This window comes from Cyprinus carpio, chromosome B8 (assembly GCF_018340385.1).
Source record: "Cyprinus carpio isolate SPL01 chromosome B8, ASM1834038v1, whole genome shotgun sequence".
Taxonomy (NCBI): Eukaryota; Metazoa; Chordata; class Actinopteri; order Cypriniformes; family Cyprinidae; genus Cyprinus; species Cyprinus carpio.
Window position 1 is genome coordinate 18,936,692 of NC_056604.1, and position 26,697 is coordinate 18,963,388.

The window sequence follows — 26,697 nt, forward strand, 5'->3', positions numbered from 1 at the left end:
GGCTAATAAACTCACAAAACATCATTTTGCAATTCTATGAGGTTGCATATCAGTTTAACAATCACCTTTTAACCAATGCATCACAACTTAAGCTTAATCACTCAGAAGACACAAGAAATATATTTGAATCTCTTGAAAGGAATGAATGTGTTTTTATAATTTAATTTTAAATATACATGCACTTTGAGCACAATACAGCTTAATATAGACTCAAATGTGAGCCGACTACATTTAACAATTCAGTCTTCAAGAGTATTACATGATGAGAAACAGAAATTTGGAAACTATATAAAAATATTTACAGCAATAACCTCACAAAATTGGGCCAAAAAGGACCAGAAGCTTGAAGTGCAATTAAAAGACTGGCAATTACACCCTGCCTCATATGCAAGGTGAAAGAGATTACAGTGTGAATAAAATCCAGGCAAATAATGCTTAACCTTCATCCTTTGGTCTTTTCTTTATGTGGACCTCAGAGTATGTCACTGATTCCTCGGTGCAGGTCACTGAAGTAAGTGTCGGAGCTGGACAGTTCTAAAAAAATAAGTCATGATATAATGACAAAATAATTGCATGTGGTTACATATAAAGTGCAAATGCAAAAACAGCAAAACTGTCCATTTGCTTTCTAAATTGTTAATAACAAATAACTAAGCATGATTTGAATACTACAATGCTCTTGATTGGCACTATTTACCTCATTTCTTGATTTCACACTCTCTCGAGGAATGTTTAATGCTGCATAAACAACAGTTGTTTCACAAGTGTCTAGGCAGTGTGATCCACGGGTAGCATTAACCTGAGAGAAATAATGACTTATTCAAAAACTATTATATTGTTTTTCTGAAAGACCATCAGCTCTGTCAATATTCACAATCAAATAGAAAAATGTAAATAAATGAAACTTTCACTCACCAGGGCCTCTTTTGCTCTAGTTTCTATTCTGTTGGGCGCTAAAAAAATAACAACTTGTTAATGTTTTACACAGTCAATTGAATTTAGTTTATTTTAAAATTAATGGTGTCTTTCAAATCTCAAGCACATTGTGAGAAACCCATAAGCATTCAAGTTTAAAAGCAATTTCACAATTTTTCTTACCTTTAGAATGTATGTGAATAACGCAGGCAATGCAGATGATCAGCAAAACAAAACCCAAGCCTAAAAGCACTGTCCACATCACTGTGTCCATATTAAAGGGGTTTGGTGTAAATGTCAAAATTACAGGTGTGGGAGCTGGTGTTGTTGAATTAGGCACTAAAAATTATAAGAGTGAGAAGTATAAATGTTTATAATTTGGATCGTTTATTAGACTTTTTAAGTACCAAAAAGTGTTTAGTGCATTGACGCATAACAAAAGTGTATTGTATTCTCAGTCCTTAAACAGAATAGAATCAAAATTATGAAACGTGTAAAAAATAAAGCTCACCCACATACACGTGCGTCCCATTTCCAGATTCAACAGTTCCAAGTTCAGGTAAATTCATATGTGCTGTACAGTAATACATGCCACTATGATTTAGATGTATTGACTCCAGTTGCAGCATTGTGTTGATAAACACAACTCCATTTACAGGCGATGGATAGTCAGCCTTACCAATCGTTTCAGTCACTATAGTATGATTATCTCGCAACCACTTAACCATGATTCCAACCATACGTGAATCAGCTTTAATATGACAGGTGATGGTGACATTGGTGCCTTCTTTTGTTGTTATCTCAGGTATTTGCCACACAGATATGTCCCAAGATGCATCTCCAGAGACGAGACCTGTGAGAAAGTAGCAAAAAAGTAAAGTAATTCATTCATTTAATTGTTAGAAATCTAACAGCATCTTTATGTTAAATTGTGCTACTGAGGAGGAAAAGGGATGATAATACCTGAGCACCAGATGGTTTACGAAGAGAGCAGGAGAGACTGGAGTGCATCATTTTTATTTAACCTGCAGAGACAGCGGGTTTCACGTTAGCAGAGGCAGCTGTATTTCATTTTTTCCTGTGTGGTGTATCCTGCCGTTTGAAACACAAGCATCACCTTATCTGCATAAACTCACACGCTATGGTGACACCCCCAGACAAGCCACTTGGCTCACATTGTAGCATTTTCACTTTTTAACAACAGTCGAGTCAGTGAACTCAATGATTTTTTTTTTTTTTTTTTTTTTTGTCAAATGTAGAAAAATAAAAAATACATTAAAATGCAATGCATACAAACAATGGATTCTTTCTTTGATGAACATGCTTTTAGTTTCTAAATTAAAATGTATTTTGAGATTTTTTGAGGTGCAACAAGCCAAAAAATGATGAAACAGCTCATAATGAACAAAAAATCAACAAACCTAAAAGAATGACATTCTTGAAAAGAAAAAAGAATAAAATATATTTTAACCTTGAAATCATTTTAAAACTTTTTTTTTAATAATATATGAACATACATAGAACATGTGATTACACTTTATTTTAAGGTGTCCTTGTTACAGTGATTGAATATTAATTAACAATATGTTTCTTACTAGAAAATTATAGTGACATGTAAATGATGTATCATTTACTGTTTTTTACTATAGAACATACGAGAGATATGTGTAATAAGAACATTGTAAAATAAAGTGTTACTTAATATCCATACTTTATCATCCAGTGCACTATTGTATAACAGTAAAGTGTGATACAGGTTTTGTACACCATGCTGTGCTGTTTGCGCGCCTCCTCACTTAGAGTACTATGCAAAAACCGTGGGAAAATTGCCAGTGTGCATTTCTTGGGAGCCTTGTAATGTTATTTTGGGGCCATTATCCATTTGGCTGTATCAGTTGTAACTTTAACACTTCCTTCTCCATTTGACAGATAATGGCAATATGGGCAAGTAGACAGACTTTTTTTTTTCGCTTGCCTCTCCTCTTACATCTTACATTGCTTCAGCGTCCTGCACACATTCTCTCTCTCTCCCTCTCTGAAGTGGGATAGCGTTCAGCCCGGGTGGTAATTAGGGTCATAAGCCATCTCTGACTCACTCAACGTCCTCATCATCGCCTTTCACACTTACCCAATCATCTGACATCCCCGTGTTCCATGACTCAACTAAACGTCCTCATCTCGTGTTTTTTTACATGAGCTCTTGCCTTGTTTTCTTGTTTCTCTCCTCCGGTCTTCCATTCAGTTTCCTGATCTTCTCCGCACGGCTCTTGTAAATGTTCTCACCATCTCCTGATTCTTCCTAACTCACTCCGCTTGTTACTCCTGCATCATGAGTCCTGGTCTTCAACCGTCAGACGAAAGACAAACCGCTCCATTGATGGCAGCTCGGAACACAGTTTTGAAAGGAGTGCTGAGGCGCAGGGGGCACCACCACTGAAAAATTACATTTTTTTGACTATTTTCACTTGCTTTTTGGGTCCGGCAATGGCCTATAAACATTGTGGCGTTTGGTTTTTTCTCTAATGGTGAGTAGAAAAGACTATGTTTGTTTTTTTTTTTTTTCATATTATGGAGTGTATGTACCTGGACAGTTGCATGTTCGTATGCTGCTTTTTTAAAAGAACAGTTCACTCAAAAATGAAAAATTCTGTCATACTGTAATTTGTGGAACAATAAAAAGATATTTTGAGAATTTTGCTGTCCACACAATGGAAGTCAATGATGCATTCTTCAAAATATCTTCTTTTGTGTTTCAAAGAAGAAAGAAAGTCGCATAGTACAGGTTTGCAATGACATGATAGTAAACTCATTTTGTGTGAACTATCCTTTTTTAAATCACATTCTTCTCTGAGGATACAGATCCTAATGTACAGTTTTATCTTTAGTCTTATCTGGTCTTTTTCTGCGAGTGTTTTTTTGTGTTGTTTGTAGTTTTGCACCTGGCAGAGTGTTATACATGCAGCGTTGAACTCTGACTAAACCTAATTTCTTAAGGTTCATATAAAACATATAAGTGTTATAAATAGACAGGCCTCAAAGTATCTGTGCAATTCAGTTTTGTAGCACTCCCACGCTTGCAAGCAAGACTGCATACACTCTCACACACACACCCTTTCCCCTGCTCGAACATTCACACGGCAGCCTGCAGATGTGAAAGTTGGATACTGTGATGATGATTTCTCAGGCTGTTGTTCTCTATACTGTAGATTAACAGGAAGGTTTTTTTCAGTGGTTTTCTACCTGACTTTTCACACCTTGACCTCAGAACGAAGACACAGACTTACACTCTGGCCACTAACATGTAATTCACTTTCTTTTTAATGTCAGTTAAAAAGAAAATTACTTTTGGCTATGAATTTAATTTATATTAAAAAGCATTGTTTCTCATTCTTTTTTGTCTTATAGTATCTTAAGACCATGACCCAATCAATATGACTCAACATTAATATTAGATACATCATGTTATAAACTGTGAATGTTGAGGCTGTAACGCTCGCCTAATCAGACATGAGCATTACAAGGCAAATACCTGAGGCCTGTGTATTACTGAAGTCACTAATATTATTAATTTATAATTAATATTAATATATAATACACTTGAATAATTGTGTGTAAATAATTATAAATGATAAATAAAAAAGCATTTAAAAATACTTATATATAGAACATCAGTGTTAGAAAATTATGTAAATAGTGTATATATAATATTTAAATAGTTTGTTTAAAATATATATAAAATAATTAATAAATGAAAAGTAAATCAAAGGTATTTCTAAATAAATAATTTTATATCATATTAATTTTATAATTTTAAATGCTTATAACTGTGTACACACATTAAAACATTTAAATTATAGGTTTTTTAAATAATATTATTTAAAGATTTTTAAATCAATAATAATTGCTACTGTGGGTGTGAACTGGACAAAAACAACAACCATTAGATTAACGCCTTTATATATTATATATATATATAATATATATAATATATATATAATATATATATATCTATATATATATATATATATATATATATATATTATATAAAAATTCTAATAACAACCTACATATTTTTAAGTAATAATTTCTGCTTTTCAGGTTTAAGCACTGCACCATAGGAATAAAGAATAGTACATCAGTGATGTATAATGAATCAGTGGGTGTGGATCAAGACTAAATGGGTATAAATGTAGCATATGTTCATTTGTATATTTTTGTAAGGTACAGTGATTCGTGGCAATAAATGTGATTCATCTGCATCATAAAAATGAATCATTTTCGCCAGCTGGCCCATTCCTGTCATACCTTTCACCTGGAATTCAGCAATCAAATCTGTGCTTGCAAATTGCCACCACCAGACTAGAGACGGTGGGCTCTTGAATGGGTTAAAGTGCAGGGGGCTTGCTGCCGAGAGCAACACCTCCAGTGTCAAGTTGACTGCTACACATTAAAACTTTAGGGCTCACTGACTACAGCAGCTGCAGACGCCACAACACACCCTGTGGAGAAACTAGATGAGCATCACAAATCCACGCAACCCAGCTTAAATGCCCTCTGACACACACACTGGGAATTTTATACATACAGTATCATTGTCAAAAGTGGTTAACAACATTATGTTTATCTTTACAAGAGCAGTGATTTGATCCTTTAAAATAATGTTGTTTCTCACTAAACTTCATGCTCATTCATGAAAAAAAAAAAAAAACTTTTTTATAATCAGTAGTATTAAAAAATATTTAAATATTCTTAAAACAAGATCTACTTGAGATTTACTGTCACATTTACTTAAAGTGCATAAAATATTAAAACTTGATATATTTAAATCTTTTTTCTTCTTCAATGTTTTAGGCATCCATCTAACATGTAGTGATGTTACCACTAATAAAGAGTTTAGACCACCTGCTTTGTCTCAATTGTTATCAAAACTTGAAAATTCTGGTTTTAATATCCAAATCAGCTTAGTGAAAATCAGATGATCTTTGTCATCCCTGTAAATGTGATTTATTGCAAGTGGGCTGTATGTCCAAGTCTCAGTTTGCTGTCTGATCTTATTAAGAGAGCCGGAATGATAAACAACTGGCATCTTCACTATGCCCCTCATTGCAGTCTGCTTTATGGGCCACCTACTGAGGTCTAGTTTTTACTTGGGAGACCCGTCACTGATGCTGCTATCCAAATATGCTACAAATGTATTTTTACAATAAGCATAATTTCTGTATTGCTTCATTTAAATTAATGTCTTTTATTTTTTTCATCCTCAAATTATTATTTTGTGAAATTGTGTCTAGTCACGGTTAGGATTTCTCTCTCATTCAGTCTCAAAGCAGTTATGATGCAGAAGACTATGAAGGAGCTCAACGGTTGGGGAGAAAGGCTCTTCACATGGGAATTGCTTCCTTAGTCATTGGCCTTGTGATCATAATGATCTTCTCTGTTGTACCACTTCACCACGGTACTCATTGCATCACAAAGCTGTCTTGAATATATTATAATGTGGTTTGTTTAAAGAATAGTTCAAGTAAAAAGGAAAATGTAGTCATTATTCACTCATTAGTCTCAGTCTTGCCAAACCCATATGAACTTTTGGAGAAAATCCTAGCCCAATGGTTTCAGTATTAATGAAAGTGAGGACCTAGCCAAAAAACAAAAACCCCATTAAAAAAGTATTCTAAAAAGTAGTTCTTAGGAATCATTGCGCTATATTTCAAGTGTTCTGAAATTATATGATAGCGCGTTATATGAGACAACAGGACTGAAATTTAACTCATAATCACTGAAAGTCTGTGGCAATGCTCAGGTTTTGTGAACAACACAGTTTTCCTTAAGTTGAATCTTTTATAAATGAATTAATTGATTCTACTCACAAAAATAAGTGTAAATAGATTGATAACAGATAAGCTTGGACCTGATCTGGTTTTTATTAAAGTCATTGACTGATGGATGGTCCAATGCAGTGGTTAAAATTAGGCTCGGAGGAGAAGTACAATCAGTGAACCTCCTTAAGTTTCAGGTCTGTGCAATACCCACAAAGACGGTTCTGTGGCTTCATGACATAACCTCCAAGGAGATGTAACCCCACTTTTAGGGAGCTTTTTAAAACTTTTGTTGAGACTTGAAAACTATATTAATTCCGTATAGTAGAATATACCAGACATTTCTCATTGTCTAGATTGTATTTCCAACAAGAGGAGAAACGGAGTTGGGAACCACAAACATGGCAAAGGAAAAAATTTACTAAACTTGAGCAATCTCTCATTTTTCGGTGAAACTATTCATTTAACTAAGCAGAGAGAACGTTATATATCTAATTAGAATATCCTGTTATTAACATTGATTTTATTTCATTGTTTCTCTCACTTTAGTAACAATTTATTTATTTTTTCTCTATCAATCAAAAAAACAGGATGCCAATTCTGCTCGATGGAGAACAACCAGTTTCGACGGGAAGACTACACCATTAAATTGGTTGAAAATCAGTGGTGCCAGTGAATGCAGGAGGGACAAATGATTCTACAAACCCCATAAGCGTGGTTTCACCTGTGGTGGGGCTCCATTGAAGCTTTGAAACCATCTTGGGTGTATAAGTCAGTGCAATATTTTCAAAGGGAAAGATGTAATAAGTGAGTTCTGATTTTGCTCCAAGCATGGCCATAGAATCTGCACTACCGGAAGAATCTTACACTAACAAGTCATTTTAATTATAAAATGAGGCATCTCAGAATGATGTTGTTTTATTTCCGCCACTAGCCGTACACTTGCTTTTGTAACGTCTGGGTTTGCTGAGTATGAGATGAGGCAATCAAATACTTGTAAATGGTCCAGTTTATGAGAGGTACATTGTACAGTTACAATTGTTATTTGTCCTAAAACGTACAAAAAAACGATGGCTGAAAACCAAATACCTGGGATGCTTTTAACAGAACACAAGCCAGTGTATGTTTTTGGATGAGATTGTAAAATTACAAGAAGTATGATCATTTTTTATGAATATAAATAAAAGTGCCAGGTATGAAAACGACTCAGTACACTAACTTCACACGTGTTGGGAACAGCTATTATTATAGGTTCACTAGACGTGTGACTCCCTCTCCACCACTTAAACCCAATGCAATCTGCAGCGTTTGGAGTATCCTGTATTTTGATATGCAATATTAGAGCCAGCTAAGGGTAAAGGTCTTTCGAGTATTGGCCCCAACGCAGCAAAACAAGCTAAATATGCAATGTTATCCAAGTGGTAGTATTTACTGTAAGTGTTTAATTGACAAGTTTTTCATGTTGTACTTCAATGTACGGGTGAATTATGAGGTAAATAAGTAAATCAGATGTTGTCACTACCATGCACAGAATCATCTCTTGAGTTACTAACGTGGAAGTTTTTCCCAGCACTGGAAATACTGACGGGCCCATCATAATCACTGCTGGTTGTTAAGCCACCATGTCTGTGTTTCTTTGAAGTTCCAAGTTGTGGCCATCGCGCGGGGGTGAATAATACAAGGTATCAACCTATAGCCCTATTACCTCATTGCCAGTCCTTGACACTGCGGAACACTGAAAAGCATGAGATTGTGGCAAGGCTTTGATGAAAACCACGTTTGTGCGACACTCAAACAAAGCTGGCTCACAGTCATTCAGAGACGGGCGAGACACAACCTATGGCATAGCCATCAACAAAAATTAGAAGGACGTAACTATGAAATTATAAAATTAACCGTACTTCAAAAATCTTTGTAAAAAAAAAAAAAAAAAAAAAAATATACATATTATTAATATAGATATTAGATATATATATATTAATAATATATATAATAGATATAATATATATTAAATAAATATTTAAATAAACTATTAAATGTTGAAAATCTTAAAAACCAGTATGTTGATGTTTAAACTCAGATAATTCTTGGAGTCTTGTAAATAAACCACCCTTTCATATAATACTTAAAATGGAAAATAAATCTGATGGTAGGTGGCCTACATTTGATTATTGAACTAAACTCATACATAAACATTAAAAAATGTTTCTGTTAGTGTAAACGACCCGTAGGATATGGAGATCAAAACTGCACTTTTCTGTAATAAGTAGTCAGATTACACTGTAGTGATATGTAGCAAACAAATATGTGTGAATTTAAGACATTATCATTAAAAATAGTTAACCAACTTGCTGTTTTTTTGAACTCAAATAACTACGTTATATCTTAAATAGGCTAAAGCACATTTCATATGCTCGCTTTACGCATGTTGTATTACTAAACACGCAGACTTAAACTGCATTAATTGTGTAAGCAAACAAATATTGGGAAAAATAACTAACAATTTGAGGGAAAGAAGAATAAAAGGACCGTGTGACAGAAGTGGCTAAAGGCCGTTTTCCTCCGTGTAACGTCATGCAGAGCTCGCGCGGTTTATTTCCCCTGTCCGAGAGCAGGCGGAAAAGAAGAGGTGTGCTAACATTTAACCTTTTTTGTGAGGCAATGTGAAAATGGCGTTATGAAAAGTTACACAATCGCGGGCTACAGGCAAATAAAGTTTTCAGAGGTAAGATATCTATTCATGAGGGAAATCACCACAGCCCGAAATGAAAACGAAGATAAGCGACACTGTGGTGTTTTCTGTAGGGCGAGAACTTACAACGCAAAGAACAGGAACAAAGAAAAACGATGTCAAAAGACGACCAAAGGGAAACATCATCCCCGTTTTTTACTTCCTTGGTATTTCGAGGTTAGTACTATTCAAACTCGTTCGATTCCAAACCTGCACAAAAACGCCGTGTATCACCATTTAAAATACGGGATTTCAGAAAAAACAGCGGTCAAAGGTTTAGGATCACTTTAATCGCTAGTATTGCATCGGTTTCCTTTGAACCGTGGGCGGATTTTCTTGTTAGAACGGTTTTATTTTTAAGCGAATGGTACATCTTTCAAAAATTATTTCGTTGTAAATATAGCTGTAAAGGTCTGGCTGCAAATACTGCGCACAAGGTCGGTTCGTCTTGTGGAAAGTGCAAAACTGTTCTTTAGCACAGATACTTTGGAATAACCTAAACGGCTAAAGTCGATTATCGAGAAAAAAGCAAAAACAGCAAGGGGTTTTCTGCCCAATGTAAGGTCCCATATGGTAAGTAAAGGTAAATTAAATTGATAATAATGACATTATAATTGAACTGATTTTTTCATAACTATGTAAGTCATCGGCTACTGTCAGATATTGTGTGGAACGGGATTAACATTCTTCAAAATATGCTTTACTTGTAGTTCACAGAAAGAGCAACTTGAGGGTGAGTAGCAATGATGACAGACAGAATTGTAAATTTTAGGAGAGGGGTACTATCTTTTGAGAAGAAATGAAAACTTTTAAGGCACCAAGTGAATATGCTTTTGAGTTGAGATTGAATCTGTGGGAAGCTCTTTTTCAAAAATGGACTAGCCCCATTAAAATGAAATTGGTAAATAAGGAGCAGCCATGGGCAAACACCAGGCAGGTGAGAGAAGTGGAGCGGAGAAGACGTGCGAAGGCAGCGAGAGACAGTAGGTGGCAAAAGATGAAGTGCTCTCGATCCCAAAATCCTTATGGACAGGGCGTGAGGGACGGAGACCATTCTTCCCAAAAGATATGACCAGGGGGGTGTGGTTTTACAGTGAAAACATTAACCTTTGAAAAACAGGTTTCCTTAACTCATTTATTGCTAGCAATGTGCTGACTGCTCTGCTTATATTAGGCGCAATACACCTAATCCATCTTTATGGTCTGTCTTACTAGGGACTTTCTAGCTAGGCAACACAAGAATCAGGAATCGGATACTAAAGGGATGCCAGAGGAAAAGGCCCACCCCAGTGTTCGCTTGGAACGGTTCCAGGGAAAGCGATCTACCCGTCTGGTCCCTTCAACAAAATTCGCTGGGTCCAGCAAAATTCCCTTTGACTAAAAGGTGATTGCTGACCGATCATTAGATCATTAGCATGACATGGTAGACTATGGGCAGTACGCGAAACACAGCAGGGGAGGTATTTGCATCATCTCTTTAAAAATTATAGCTTAAAACGATCTGGCTACAGCTGTAAGTCAGCTGGTCCTCGTGTAGTGGGTCTGTCTAGATAGACTCCAAAGGACAGCGGTGTTCTATAGCCAAATTCAAATAGTAACATGCATTTTATGAAATGAGTAATCCATATTTAATAATGCGGTTAAGCTCAACTGACAGCTTTCATTGTCTAAATCAATTTGCACAAAGACTGCTGTACAAAACCGCAAATCCAGAATATTCCTTGGGAAACTACATTAGGGTACATACTCACTCCAGCTTCACATGACAAAAGTAAACAGATTTACACTTCATAATGTTAAATATACATTAGAACACTGAGCTCTATGGTGTCAGAGGTTTTGCCTCTCTTGTAAATCACTTCTATAAAATTCGTCCGAATTAAAGGGATACATAAATCCCAACTTTAAGACTTTGGGATGAATCACTTACTCCCCATGTCGCACCAAACCCGTGAAAAAGCCTCTGTCATTCGGAACAGAACTTAAGACATTTTGATGAAAACCAGGAGGTCTGTGGACCGTCCCATAGACTCCAGCAAATAACAGTACAAGGTATTAGAAAAGAAGCATGTCGGATCACAGAATAACTCAATCTGCCATCAGAACAGGCAATCAAGCATATATGTAGTTTACCGAGGAACACTTTTTTGTAAGCTAAAGAAAATAAAAAATAACGACTTTATTCAACAATTCAGCTTTGAAAGTTGACCATGGTCCCTCTTAAATCTTCTGATATCATCAGATAAAAGCTTGTTATTTCTTGTATCATCCATACCACAAGGATGAGCTGTTTCTACGGGTGTTTAGCGCTTGAGTTGAAATAAAAAACCGCGGTTTGTCTTGTGGCTTAGATGATACAGAAGAGGGCATACACAGGCATAATGGGTGTCTCTGGAGAGGTGACACAGAGGAGACTGTTGATTGTGCTGAATTATTGGAATAAAGGCCTTGTTTTTCCCCTTACTTTTTGTAATACGCAGCCCTTCCGTCGCTTCATATAACCGTCACGATGATGAGGCGAATCGCCCCTGATTACATATTTTAGGAATTTGACACTCATATTTATTTGGGCAGTCTAGGGGACTCGTTCTCAAGCTTTCCAGGTTTCTCATCCAGGAAACTAGCCAGGTAAATCAGTGTCTTCGAAGACAACAATCATAAGCTATTTTTAGGGTAACATATTGGATTAGGAAATGATGAGGAAGGTAGGGATTAATGACAAAAATTAATTCATTTTGGGGGTGGATATCCTCTTAAAGGACAGAGCATTTGCTGTGCTTTTACATGCTCAACAACACTTAGGGTCAGTGTGCTGCAATTTAAGAAAAACTGGGAAAAGGCAAAAAAACAACAGAGGACACTGGTAGATCTCACATGATGAAAGCAAAAAAGGCATCTTCTCAGCAATTTACCTCTCTTTGTTCAATTCACTGTCATCACAAGTATAGGAGTCTAAAACTTGGTGTAAACGGAAAAAAACTGTTGAAGTACTTTAATTCTCTCGAGGGATTCTTTAAGAAGAATCAGTAAGATAAGCATTGTAGTAAAAAAACTTATGGCTCTGACCCACTGTAAAAATGGATGGATTATCAAACAGATGATTAGTGGACTCCAATACGTTTAATTAGTCGGAAAAACATAAAACCTGAATAGATGTGGTATTTACGGAAAAACCTGAACATATAACAAAAACTGTATAGTTTATGTTTTGTGGTCATTCATCTGATCATAATTTAAGGATTAATGCTTTTTTTTTTTTTAAGGAAACACCTTGAATAGGAAAAACGATTAGTAAGATCTTCAATTATACAATCATGATGTATCAGTAAAAATTTGAGATTACTCAGAAAAGATCCGGGCGTGAATTTGAGAAGGAATCTAATGGCAATAGGTTGGAATGAAGTATCTACCACATAATCATGTAAAAAAAAACATAAGGATGGTATGGTTTGAATTTATGATTTTATTACAGTCACATTGTAGAATGAAACAATAGAAAAGTAATTTAAAGGAAATGTCAGAAAGAAATCATATATAGAAAAAATAAGACAAGCTTCACTTTGGCATCCTTGCAAGAATACAAGTACGCAAATACTAATGAAAAACAAACGACATTTTGCATTGATAGACTTTTCTTGAAAAATAGCCATTGAAGAATACGATTTGCGGGTGTTTAAAGGGACTCAGAAACAGCTCGACTGCAGACCTAGCACTAAGGGCGAAGACTCTAGTGAACTAACACGTATACACAAGTCAAAATTCAACTCACAACTTTACAGAGCCATTCGTCTCAAGCTCCCGGGAAAGGGTACGGCGGGCCACTGGCGGGCTGGATCACTGTCCACGGGTGTCAAAAAGTCGCTGTGCGAAGGAGCAGAGTGCCTGGTGCAAGCTTCAAATGACCTTGTTCTGTATGATGCAAAAGAGAATTGCCAAACATATATTAATGAGTTTTTTATTTCGACAAGGAAAAGTCAGAAAAGATTCCGCATGTCTCATTTTTCAAAAGTTGAAGTTGCTAGGCAAGTACTTTAGTCGTGGATGGGAAGATGGCTAATCAATTGCACGAAATATAGAGGATAACGTTAAATTATTTAAAATATAGGGAAGTGGAGTGGAAGTCAGTCTGTAATTATGAGAATTTAATAAATTAAATCCTACAATTATAAAGGATATACTATATAATCTTGATACTGCCTTTGTTTTTTTTAACAGGAAGTGGTTTTTAGTTAAGCCCCTGGACCATCATTATTAATCTTTCGATCAGGGAACGGGCAGTTCCCTGATAGTTGGAGGGGGGAAAAAGCATTGGTAAAAGGCGTATTTGCTATCTGGAAATAGATGATCTAATTAAAACTACAGACCAATACGCCCCGTTCTTTCTAAAGTGATTGTTCAGAAAATTGTGCATCAATTAGAGATTATAATCTTTTTACACCCTTTACAATTTAATTTTAGCACAATGGCCATTCTACAGAAACTGCTACTTGCTTATTATTAGAAAATGTGGTCACTCGATAAAGGATTTAAAGTTAGTGCAGTATTCCTGGATCTGAAAAAGGCATTTGATACCGTAAATCATAATGCTTTAATGTCAAAAATAACAAAATATAATATATCAAAACGATCTCTGTTATGGTTTGATTCGTACTTAAAAAATCGTGAACAAAGTGTTGTCATTAATAATCTTAAGTCAGTTCTTCATAATATTGATGTAGGAATTCCTCAGGGAACAATTTTGGGTCTGATTCTTTTTACCATTTATATCACTGATCTTCCAGTCCTGGAAATCAACAAACCTGTAGTCATGTTTAGTGTACTTATATTATAAATTTGTGTACTACTTGTTTATTGTAATTGTAATTTATAAAAGCCCTACTAGGGACAAGTGATGCAAATTAGCTTTTGGCTACAAGCACTATGGTACCTGCATTGGATAACTGTTGTTTCATTTTCATCTATTTTCATCTGTTTATTGTATCTGTCCCTAACAAATAAAAAAATTTAAAAAAGAATAGAAAGAGAAAAGAACCTTCCACTTGCTTTTCCTTACTGTTTTGTTCTCTATCTCCTTTTAACAGTCATAATAATTTGTGGCCATATTGACCTGCCAGAATGCGAGCACCAGTATAAGTTCTATGTGGACGGACACTGGATATTAGACCCCAAAGAGGTGGGAAAGAGTTTCTTACAGCGTTTGATTATCTGATAATCCTCATTCAGTAATGTATTTGAAACTTGTACTTGCATTATGTTTAATTAATTCTATTTTCTTCTAGCCTGTTGTGACTAATAAGTCAGGTGTGATGAATAATGTTGTTAAAGTGAGGAAAACAGACTTTGAGGTTTTTGATGCACTGAAGAGCAGACTCTGAGAAATGTGCCGACATGTCAGGTAAGTATAAATCTATTCACTGTTAAGTAGTAGAAATATGCTACAGGTTCTGAGCTTCTGCTTTTTTCTGTCAGACTTGTCCAGTTTCCCCACCGGTGGGAGCCCGTACACAGGATCCTACTCAACCAAATCAAGAAGAACAGACTGCGTCTACTCCCCATTCTCCCGCCCACCGATGCAGGTGGCTCCTTTCAACAAAGAAACACTTGGAATCTGCGGTAAGTACTGATCTGCACCATCCTGTGAACGTAAACTCTGATCAACCACCAATGACAGCAGTGCCAGTATTTCATGATCGAGTATGTATTCCTGAGAGGCAAAGCTGAATTTTCATTCAGCCTTACGCCAGTCTTCAGGTAACGTGACTCCTTCAGAAATTATTCTACATTGTGCATGATTTATTTAATTAATTGCTGGACACTAGCTGCTGCCGTTTAATACGTTTCGGAGACCTGTGTGACCATTTCAGTCAGTTTCTTTGATGATAAAACAGTTAAAAGAAAAGACACACAGCGCCATTTAAATAACAAAGCATCAAAATAGATAATGTTGTCACTTTTTTGTTTAACTGTTTTCTTTTAGTAATTCTAAACGCATAATCTACCACTTCTTTTACAAAGTAACTTTCAAATTTAAAAGCACACACCCAACACCCAACTTTACTGATTTAAAAAATATTGAGTTACGTATCAATAAAAAAAGACAGAAAAATAAGGTTTTCTCTATGTTTATATAAAGACGAATTGATATTTAATATAATGGCTGTTTCCTTTTTGTTGTTGCGTATTTTGTAATCAAAACCATGTCTTGAAAAATGTATCACAAGCCGTTCAAAAAAACTAAAAAAAAAGATTAAGATATATATATCTATATATACTATCTATAATATACTATAGAGTATATATATATATATATATAAAAAACAGCATTTACTGTTTCTAACATTGATAATAAAATCAGCATATAAACTGTTTCTTATCAAGAAAAAAATTAAAAGGTATATATAATTATTAAACAATATTAGTTTATATTGCAACACAATATCAAAATATAACCTTTTTCAAATAAATTTACGGTTTTTCTTAAGCACAAAAATCGATGGCAAAGCACATGCAAAAGTTACTAAAACTTGACAAAAATTAAAGTTTAGTAATTTTAGAACAAAGTAATTCTAAAAAGTGCATTCATAATATTTAAATAAAATAACGTACTAGTATTTTAAAAGAAATAGAAAATTAACAATGGTGTATATTTTTGTTGTTTTAATTTATTTATTTATTTAGCTAGCTAGCTTTCTGGAACATAAAACTATTTGCATTACATTAATAGACGCTTCATTTGGGGTTTCAAACACATGAAATCTGTTGGAAACGGATCAAGTGATTTGAAAGGAGGTTGATTCTTTGTAAATACAGTGTTGCAGTTAAAGCAGTTCCTTTTGGGCTTAAAGAGATAAGAAAAGATAAAGATCCTATGGTTGGAAATTGCTGAGTGTGGGCAATTTTAGAAAGCAGAGACTTTCCCTAACTTGTTCCCATGTCTGCTTTTAACAGTGTGACCCAACCCTGCTGCCTGAACCAAACCATGTGATGCTCAACCACCTGTACGCCCTTTCCATCAAGGTCTGGCAGGAAACTACACACACACTATAAAGAGACTCATAGAAGAAATTCTCTAATAATGTCCACACCCTCAGTGATAGTTCACCCAAAAATGAACCTTCTGTTATTTACTAACGTAATTTCAGGCAATAATCTGATGAGTTTTTTTTCGTCCGGTGCAACACAAAAGTAGTGTTGCTGGCCAAAAATAACAAAAAGCACCCAAAAAGCAACGGTGACTTTAGTAGATAGAAGGGGGGAGAAGAGTTATCGAGTAAGAGATTCTTATTTTCCAGGTGAACTATCCCTTGAATCATTTTTATTTTGCATATGGTAGAGGTGGCCTCAGCATTTCCAGTCGATATCACTGATGTGCATCTGTTTGCTCTCCTCACACAGGATGGCGTGATGGTTCCAGTGCCACACACCGCTTCACAAAAAAGAAGTATGTGACCACACTAGCGTAATAAAAGCCTATATGATCTCAATCCACCAACACTATTCTCACTGGTTTCTGTCTTATTCCACTAAATGTTACTCACCGAAGAAAGGAGGGACCATGGCCTATCAAAGCGTCACACCACAAGCATGCGTCTCTGTGAGTTTATATTTGTGTGTTTTCTGAATGTCAGTGTCAGATCCATAAACCAGTATCTACAATGTTTTAACACAAATAATGTAAATGCATTTGCCAAATGTAAAAAATATCAGCTTGTAGATCGTGTTTTTGTATGTGGCTTTTCAGTTTATGAATTTCAAAATACTCATAGATCATTCAAAGGACATCTGTGATGTCTGTTTCTGTCTTTTCAGATTTAGAAAATCTGCAAATAAAATTATAACTGTTGATGAATGGACCATTGTGCTAATAAAATGCACACTAAAACATTTGTTATTGTTTGTTTACATGGAAGCTTAATTCACACCACTGATAGTGTATTTTGTTGGATAAGCTTATACTTTTTTAACTATTCTGCTGCTTTAATATGGGCACTACTTCTCTGTCTAGATGGGGTATATTATGGATTGCTTATGTTCATGATTTTTCCATCAAGCGCAAGGTTTCTTTTGTTGCATTTTGCACAGAGGTGGTTGGAATATTCGCTTGCACATTAAGGTGGTTTCTGTAAAGCTAGGGTTCTATATTATTGATATCCCTACATGGCAACAGTTTTGGTTGTATTAAGGTTGGTAGGTGTTTTATGCTCAGTGATGAAGACAGGCGGACAAATGTGTGAAGAAGTCCTGCTAAACTGAAACTAAATATTTGCAGGTCATTTTTAGATTGCAGGAAATCTCTTTTATCTGCAAAGCATGAGCCTTGAAAAAACAAAGCTTATCCAAGTTAGTGTGATTTATGTGTTTGTAATTTGGGAAATTACAGCCTAAAAATATCACGCAAAAGAAGTTTCACCAAAACCACATAAAACCACTAGATCGTTTGGTTTTCAGTAAGACTTGCGATTTTAACATTTACACAATACAAAAATTTTTGACTTACACAATATCCAATAAGAGCATATATGGTCTTATTTGACTCTTACCAGTTAATTAATAACGTCGTATAATAATAATATTAATAGTGTTTTACATTTAATATGGCCCTTTTCTGGGCACTCAAGCTATGGCTTTCCCCAATGTAGAAGGGTAATCTCCTCAACCACCACCAGTGTGCTGCTTATCCACCTGGATGAAACAGCAGCAGCCATATTAGCCAGAGCGCCCACCACACACCATGCTTAGTGATGGAGAGGAGACAAGAGTGATAAGAAGCCAATCAGCAGATTGGGGATGGTGGGAGGGCCATGATGGTAAGAGGCCAATGGGCGAATTTGGCCAGGATGCCAGGGACTACCCTACTATTCGTTCGAAGGACATCCTGGGATTTTTAATGACACAGAGAGTCCGGACCTAGGTTAAATCTCATCCGAAAGATGGTGGCTTTTTGTCAGTATAGTTCCACTGTTCACAGAGTCATGGGTGTCCGGTGTTAGGACCCCCACACAACCCCAGGGTTGACGAGCACCAGCCTCTGTGGCCTCACTAAAACAACTCTTCCAGCAGCACAACGCCTAGTTTCCCAGCAGGATCGACCCACTATAGGAATGACCCAGGCTCAAACCTAGAGCATATGGCTTCAGTGGGCACCGTCTGCGCTAGCAGGTCGATATTTGCTGTTCAGTAGGACCTGGGGGGGGTGGGGGATCTAAATGCTGGTGCGTTATGACTGCCATTTTAAATAACCAGTTTCAGTATTAGCCTCGGTTTTTATACCGATGCCAGGGGAGCATGTGGGGGAAGAGAAAGGGATCAACTGCCACCTAGTTTACTTTAAATAACAGACTTGGCAAAAATCAGCGGATAAATTTACAAGTGGCCTTGCTTTAATCTCTCGTTATCTTTGAAGGTTCCAGTTAAAGTCTTTTTCTCATGGTTTTCAATAAAGTCATGTGACACAAAGGGTATATGTGAAAAAGCAAAGTATTGCATACACCAAACTAGGCGACAGGGGACTGATGACTAAAAAACAAGTGCTACAGGTACAAAAAAAAAAAAAAAAGAAAAAAAAAAATCCTTGTCTACAAAAGAGGCTGCAGTTGGAAAGGGGACCAGTTTTATGAGTGCAAAGTCATAGTGATTGGTATAGCTTTTAGCTCTACTACATGTAAAATTACAGTGTTTATTGCTTAAAATGCATTTAACCAGAGAGGAAGCCTTCAATATTGGAGGAAAGATAGTGAAACAGTCATTGTTATATTGACTTTATATTTTCTTTATTAAATGGACTTTCCATTAATAACATTATGATTAAAAGGGTAGCATGCAAAGGTGTCACATAATATAGTCCGAAATACATCTGCGCCCTTACTGAGAATAATGCACTGTCGAACATGAAGGAGCATAAGCTAGCCAATTTATCCTAATATATTATATTCGGGCTCATTTATAATAAATGAACTTAAGGTAGGAGATAAGAGTGTTGTTAACTATAACGGTGACGGAATCTGAGCACTTTAGAATCTTATACAACCTTGCTCTGAGGATTGACTATATTTGATTACATATAACAAACCCCGTCTATCTGTACTGGATATATTGGACAGTAAAATGGAGCAGTGGTCTCACCTATTCACATAATTAAAGCAGGTTGAATATTCATACCCAGGGGGTCTTAATCTGAGCATGTATCATGTAACCTAGGTATGTTTGTTTTATGAGACCACATGACACTCTCATTTACTGCATCCAGAGAAAGGCACATTTTCGTTGACACCCGAAGCCACATCACACTCAACCAGCCTCAGTTCTCCAACCATGCCCTTTATTTATTCAGAAGAACACTTAAAAACCCAGCACGCAGTGGTGCTTTAAGATAGGATTTTGAAAGTCTGTAGTTAGAGGTAGTAAGGTTGTTAAGGTATAGTGAAAGTTGATAGAAAAGCCCAGATGCTGCACAAGACAAGTTTAAAAATAATAAAGTTGGCGTTGGTATATGTTTAATTAATCATGTTAACTTGTTGAAACAGTCGACTACTATTGGATCCAACTGAGCCAATATTGCACCACGATCGCAACTGATCTACCCGTGGCCTTTTGAAACAGGGTTACCCTCCAGGATCTCAGACAGGAGACAAAAAAGCTGCTGCAAATTCTAATCTCTGAGACATGTCTATTTCGTAATGTGAGAGAGACAAACAACAGTAAAATTCATTAGATCTACAATAATATATGCACTTATGAACATTTTTTGGCTTCTTGCAGTGGTATGGCTGTCTATCTCACACACTATTTGAGCTTTTATCGGACTCTGCCAACATGTAAGTATACGCGTAACCTAAGCCTTTTATTAACAGAGGACACATTACCTCATTTTCATTACAAACTTTTCCTAATTTTAATGGGAAAATGATGAAAACAAAACTTGACACATTTTATCACTATAATTGGCATAATGGCATGCGAGGGGAAAGAAAAAAACAAATAAAAAGTTATAAACATTACAATAGACGAGCCTTAAAAAAGGAGTGAGTTCCTGAATATAATAGCATAGATTGTTCCATGGCCATAGAATTTTGTTTTTAATGTACCTCTAAACCGATTCAATACATCAAGGACCCTGGAAACATTATAGCACTGGTAGTTTGGTCACAGTGCCTGATAGGAGTCTCTCTGATAAGGCCTATCCTGAACAGCACATTTCAAAAAAAACTGTACTGCACACAGGTCCCGCAGGGGACACTGCATTGCGGTGAAACAGCATCCGGTTATGAGACCCAGTTCAACACTAAGCTGGATGATGTCGACTAGGGGGACACACTAGCGGGATCGGACCTGTTGACCTCAGCCGCCTAAGCTGGGACGGGGAAACAGCCTCGGGGTAGTGTGGTATTACTCATTATATTTTGTGAGAACATGGTAAGTAGTAAGCTGATCACACACGTGCGTTTTTTCTGACGAATTGTGTGTTATTAATGGTTTATTTCCTCTAAATGGATATGGTAGGTGTATATGTTACCCATGGATGCTGGACATGGCCAAACAGCAATAGACCCCTTCAGTCGATGTTTTCCATCAGTGGTTCTGTAACCCGGCCCTACACAAACACGCATGACTACACGATGTGAGAGAATAAGAATACCAAAACGATCCACGTGTCTGGGTGAGTGAAATGAGGGGGACGCCACACAGGGACAGAAAAAAAATATACCACTAACAATCACATGTAAAATTTATTACACAACTACAAAAAAATAACATAATATATAATAATAATTTTTTTCTCGGCCTCTCGTAAAGATTTTCTCAAGACAAGCCCCAGATGAATTAGAATAAACGTGTGCGTTCTCCCTACACGAACAGAAGTGAAAACACAATTTTATTTCTGAATGAATCAACAAACGTTGGCCGAATGAAAGCGGGTTGAGTGAAAAAAATCAATCCGATCATCAACTCACATTAATCCTTGACAGAACATTAGTGTTGTTGAGAAACCACTCTCACGATTTTGGCCATTGGGTGACGTGGCACAACGTCCATGGTAAAGGCTAATGACTCCCCCCGTGCGTGGCGTCGGGACGTATAGACCAGACCGAAACTTTCCCACAAACTAATACAAAACTGACAGTCGTTTGAAATAAACAGACAAATGTTAATTATACAACCAGGAACACATATCTAACTGTGGATAAGTTAATTTTTATATGCATCTGAGCATTCTTGAGCCTCAAAAATAACTTCGAAAGCATTTTAAAGGGAGTACAGAAAAATTATACTGCAAAACTATACATGTTTCAGAAAAATTACTGCATTAGAGTTTGAGGCCGCTATCTCACATAAGACTTGAGCTTCTCCCTGCTCGTCTACGTGCATAGTTGTCTTCACCCCGAGTCCATAATCACATACTCTCAGATTTGTCACACTTTTTGGCGCTACCGCCTTTTTTTGCACATGTGCCCACTATTGCACCCGCGCCACCCCACACCGAGACACATACCGTCACATTGTGTGTTCCGACCATCCACTTACACCGTAGCCTCTTTTTTCACCGTAATTATACCTGTCCTTCATAATAGACTACTTCGGGGTTTTATTTCGTTTGTTGTGTAATTATTACAGTGTAGTAGACATTTTAAGTTATCGAGTAATTGATAATTAACTAAACTATACTATCTAGATTTAGGATTAAGGTTACTTGCATGTAATTATACATAATTGTTTATTATTATTCATAGTTAATTTTTTATGTGTACTTTTGGGCTTTTTACCAGCCATTTTTGGTAAAGTATATTTTCGAAGAGTTCATTTTGCAAAACAGAAAACTGTTTTTGTAACAATTTTCAAGAAAATCATGTTTTTCATTATTGCGGTTCCAATAAAACTCAATCAAAGAGAGGCCGTTGGGTTATTTTGAGTGAGGTAAAAATACAGCTAACACATTAAAAACATGATAACATAAAAAAAGCATGCTTTACGCATTTATGTTTTTGCAAATAAACTCTTCATTTATGATTCGACATGGTAATGATGAAGTTGCAGTTTTTAGTAAAAATGTTAACTTTAATATTAAATAAAACACCACAAAATTCAATCAAGTACTTAACTTGTTTTTAGTGTGTTGACTTCAGCACACTCGAAACACCTAAGTGTACTTTAAATAACAACAAAAGATCTTTAACACATCACATTTTAGAGAGTTTGCATAAGTGGTTGTTAACCCGTCTTTAAAGTGTACTCTTTTGTAAATATAATTTATGTGGCCTTGTGGGTTAATACTGCAAGTCATAGGCTAAAGTGCATATAAATTCAACCTAAACACACTCCTTTATACAACCTCGCGTTTTCTCTTTCAGAACAGTAATGATGAGTGTTACATTTTTCATCTGCAGGTTTGTGACAAGGCTGCAGCTGGAGTGTTTTGCTCAATCACCTTATACTGTCCTCCAATAATCATCTGCCCTCGAGTGTTTGCAGCTCAGATTCCAGAGAGACCAGCAGATTGTACTTATCAGCTCTCACTGCATTCAAGAGGTCACTCTCACACTTCCTAATAAAACCAACAACAAATTACCTTGCAATAACGTGAAATGTAATTGCACGAAAAATAACCATGTTATTTTCTAGTGATTGTGGTCATTTAAACCCCCTTTGTATGCCGGACAGCTGTTTTACATGTACTCAAGCATTTTGTTAATCTTTTCCAACAAGACTTTATTTGAAATTCTCATGCTTTTTCAGAGGAAACCTGACTTCTTCTTGTACACGCTGTTGCAAATTGCAAACACAGGCTGACGTTCCCAAAGCTGAAAACACTATACACCCCAACACATGCTTGTTTACTTAGCTATCTAAATGGGGGACATTCCTAGTAAGCTATAATGGTTTTATACTGTACAAACTGTATATTCACTGTCCAGCCCCACACCTAAACCTTACCCCCTAACAGAAAAACTTTCTGCATTTTTTTACAGTTTTAAAAACTTTATTTTTTATACTAGTTAATACTAGTTTATACTAGTTATACAAATGTGGACTTCTGCAAAGGGAGGTTGCTGCGATTTTTGTCAGGTTTAGCTCTACTTTTTGTGTACAAATTTGTCCCTCCTAAAATATGGTTTAGTAGGTACACGTAGACAATCCATAAACACACCCAACTTGCACAAACTGTTACACCCAAGCAACTTTGGGAGCTGTGTATGCATGCATATTTATTAACATCTTATGTTTCTAATTCACAAAGTTAGCTTTATCAATGTGCACTTCCCATCAAGGTTATATAAATAAGTTTCTTTTAGACCTATAAATAAATGGCTACTACCACTTGTCTCATAGCGTCACCACCATGAACACCTTCCTGTCTCTTGTTATCCTGAGAGTGGAGTCTGCCCACCTGTGAGTACACTAAATATATGTTCCACTATTCAGCTCCTTGTTTCATTTTATTTTATTTTATTTTAGTATTTATGGAAACCAAAAATGAAACTTATAGAGATATTAAATATGGATTTGCTAAAACAAAGCATTTATTTATTTAGTCAGTTCTACAATTGGAACTTATAATAACTACCTTCTGGTTTTTGTTGTTCATTTATTAGGATCAAATATTTTATATGAATACTGTAACAGAATTTGAAGGGATACTCCACCCAAACAAAATTTATCATCGTTTACTCCTCTGTGTTCCAAAAAATAAAAGTTTTATTGTTTGCAACACAGAAGAAGGTATTTTAGGCATTTTTTTATGCATCCATACAATTGGAATGCAGTGGGCTTCTTTTTTTGTGTTCTGTAGAAGTAAGAAAGGCATACAAGTTTTTTTTATTTATTTTTTATAGCAGGAGTTTGCGAAAATGACAGAATTTTCATTTTTGGGGGTGATATTTGTATTAAACAAGAACTTAAAGTCAGAAAGCTGTGCATGCTAAAAAGACTGTAGAATGAAAATGAGAGCTTTGGTGGAGAGTGTTGGAACACAACTGTTTTAAATGTCTGTAACTTATGTTGTTGTTTAATATTCCCATATACCTCTTTACTCTATTTTGGAAAACTAAATCTTGTCCCTAAACTGTTTTAAAAAAGAAAGAAAGTCTGCAGTGACTACCAGGGTGGGAATATTGATGCCCATTTAAATTTTAGACATTTTATATGTACATTTTGTACTCTTATAATCAAATTTTAATTCTGCAAATAATTTGTTTCAAAATACTTAAAGTAATTGGTCAAAAAACTATTAGCTGTGTTACAACAGACCTTCCCTAGTCTCAAGGGTCCATGGAATACTGGATGAAGCACAAACCAGTCATATAATTGCTATACATCTCTCTGGTGCTATGCATCTGAGTCTCTCATAAGTATTTTGTAAGTAAAATCGTTAAATTATAGATTTACAGGATATGTGTGTGTGTTTGTTTGTGTGTGTGTGTGTGTGTGAGTGTGTGTGTGTGTGTGAGTGTGTGAGTTAACCATATTTCAGGAACAAATTTATACCCAAAAGTGAGCTACACCTGACAAAATCCCCAAAAACCTCCCTCCCTTTGGGGACATCCTCATTGTGAAACTGGTATAAAAAATAAAGTAAAAGTTTTTTTTTTTTTTTTATTGTAAAAATACAGAAAGTTTCCTGTAAGGGGTAGGGTTAGGTGTAGGGTTGGTGTACAGCGATATAATATACAGTATGTACAGTATAAAAACTATTATGCCTATGGAATGTCCCCATTTAGATAGCTAAGTAAACATGCAAGTGTGTGTGTGTGTGTGTGTGTGTGTGTGTGTGTGTGTGTGTGTGTGTGTGTGTGTGTGTGCAAAAAAATAAAAAATAAATAAAATCATAAACATGTAATAAAATGGTTCCGTACTGTATTCCTAAAATTTTAAGCCTGAAATTTAAAAGCATTTTTATCTTTTTTTTAGACAGTTTAGTAAGTATAGGACAGCTGATAATTAAAGGGATACTCCATCCCCAAAATGAAAATGTTGTCATTAATTACTTACCCCCATGTCGTTCAAACCCGTAAGCTTTGTTAGTCTTGAACAATTTAAGATATTTTGGATGAAAACTGGGAGGCTTGAGACTGTCCCATAGACAGCATAAATAACAGTCATCAAGGTCCATAAAAGGTATGAAAGAAAAGCATGCGTCCAGAATAGCCCATCTGCCATCAGTGGTTCAACCCGTAATGTTATGAAGCGAAGAGAATACTTTTTTGTACATAAAGAAAACAAAATAACAGCTTTATTCAACAAATCCTCTCCTCAGAATTGCCAAAAATGAAGCTCGCTGATTTAGGAGAGACACAGAGGAAGGGGTGATGAATAAAATCGTATTGTTTTCTTCATGTACAAAAAGTATTCTCTTCACTTCATAACATTAGGACGAATCCTGTGTGAATGAACTAACGATACTTTACCAAACACTATTACTCTAACAGTCCATGACGGTTTCCAGAAGCCTCAGTACATCAAAATATCTTAAGTAATGTTCGAAAAAGAAGAACAGGTACAGGTTTAGAGCTGTATCAGGGCAAGTGATTTATGACAAAATTTTCTTTAGCGATAGATAACCGCTAAGGAAGCCGGTATCATTTGTTTACATAACAGTATGAGCACTGATACACTATGCTGTTCAACAGTGGTGGTTGCCTCTGAACTACCCGTCGCGGTGTGGCAGTTCGGGGATATGATCATCTGTGTACCAGCCCCTAATAGCTGGCCTATACTGGATTCACGGTAGGCTATGGATGCTACCGTGAGTAGGAGGCTCGCGAAGCCCAGTGGATGGAGCTGGACGGGTCAGATTTAAACATCGGGTTATATGCGGGATTACTGGAATTAATCGGCTGAATCCAGTTTTGTCAGTCACACCCCTTGCCCTGCTCAGGCTGGAGACATTTAGGGCATAGTCCATAAATGCTCAAATGTTGCAATAAATGTATTGTATTTTTGTAGGCGGCATGCATTGCAACAACAACAGCAGCAACAACAGCAACAACAACAACAACAGGCAAACAACAACAACAACTTAACATTCAAGATATATCTTTCAATACTGTGTCTTTCTATTTTTTGTTATGAACATTTAATGACAAGAATGTGTTACAGACAAGAAATTTAAATATTAATACCTTCTTAATGAAATTTTCAGAAAAAAAAAAATCAGATTTTGGTCACAATAGTAATGTGAATATTAATTGCCGCCTCATGAATATTAATTATGTACCACTACCATTTCCTCCTTAAAGAAAG

At 35.9% G+C, this 26,697-nt stretch overlaps 1 long non-coding RNA gene and 2 pseudogenes across 1 annotated transcript; 2 read left to right on the forward strand and 1 right to left on the reverse strand.

The window, feature by feature from the left end:
- Positions 1 to 201: 201 nt before the first annotated feature.
- On the reverse strand, positions 202 to 949 carry LOC122138139. Its single transcript, XR_006155344.1, has 3 exons — positions 916 to 949; positions 698 to 799; positions 202 to 534 (listed from the first exon to the last, which is right to left on the reverse strand). It is a non-coding gene; the product is annotated as an uncharacterized LOC122138139 (long non-coding RNA).
- Positions 950 to 2,855: 1,906 nt separating this feature from the next.
- LOC122138154 lies at positions 2,856 to 6,399 on the forward strand (annotated as a pseudogene).
- A 3,981-nt stretch (positions 6,400 to 10,380) lies between these two features.
- LOC122138155 lies at positions 10,381 to 16,925 on the forward strand (annotated as a pseudogene).
- Positions 16,926 to 26,697: the final 9,772 nt, after the last annotated feature.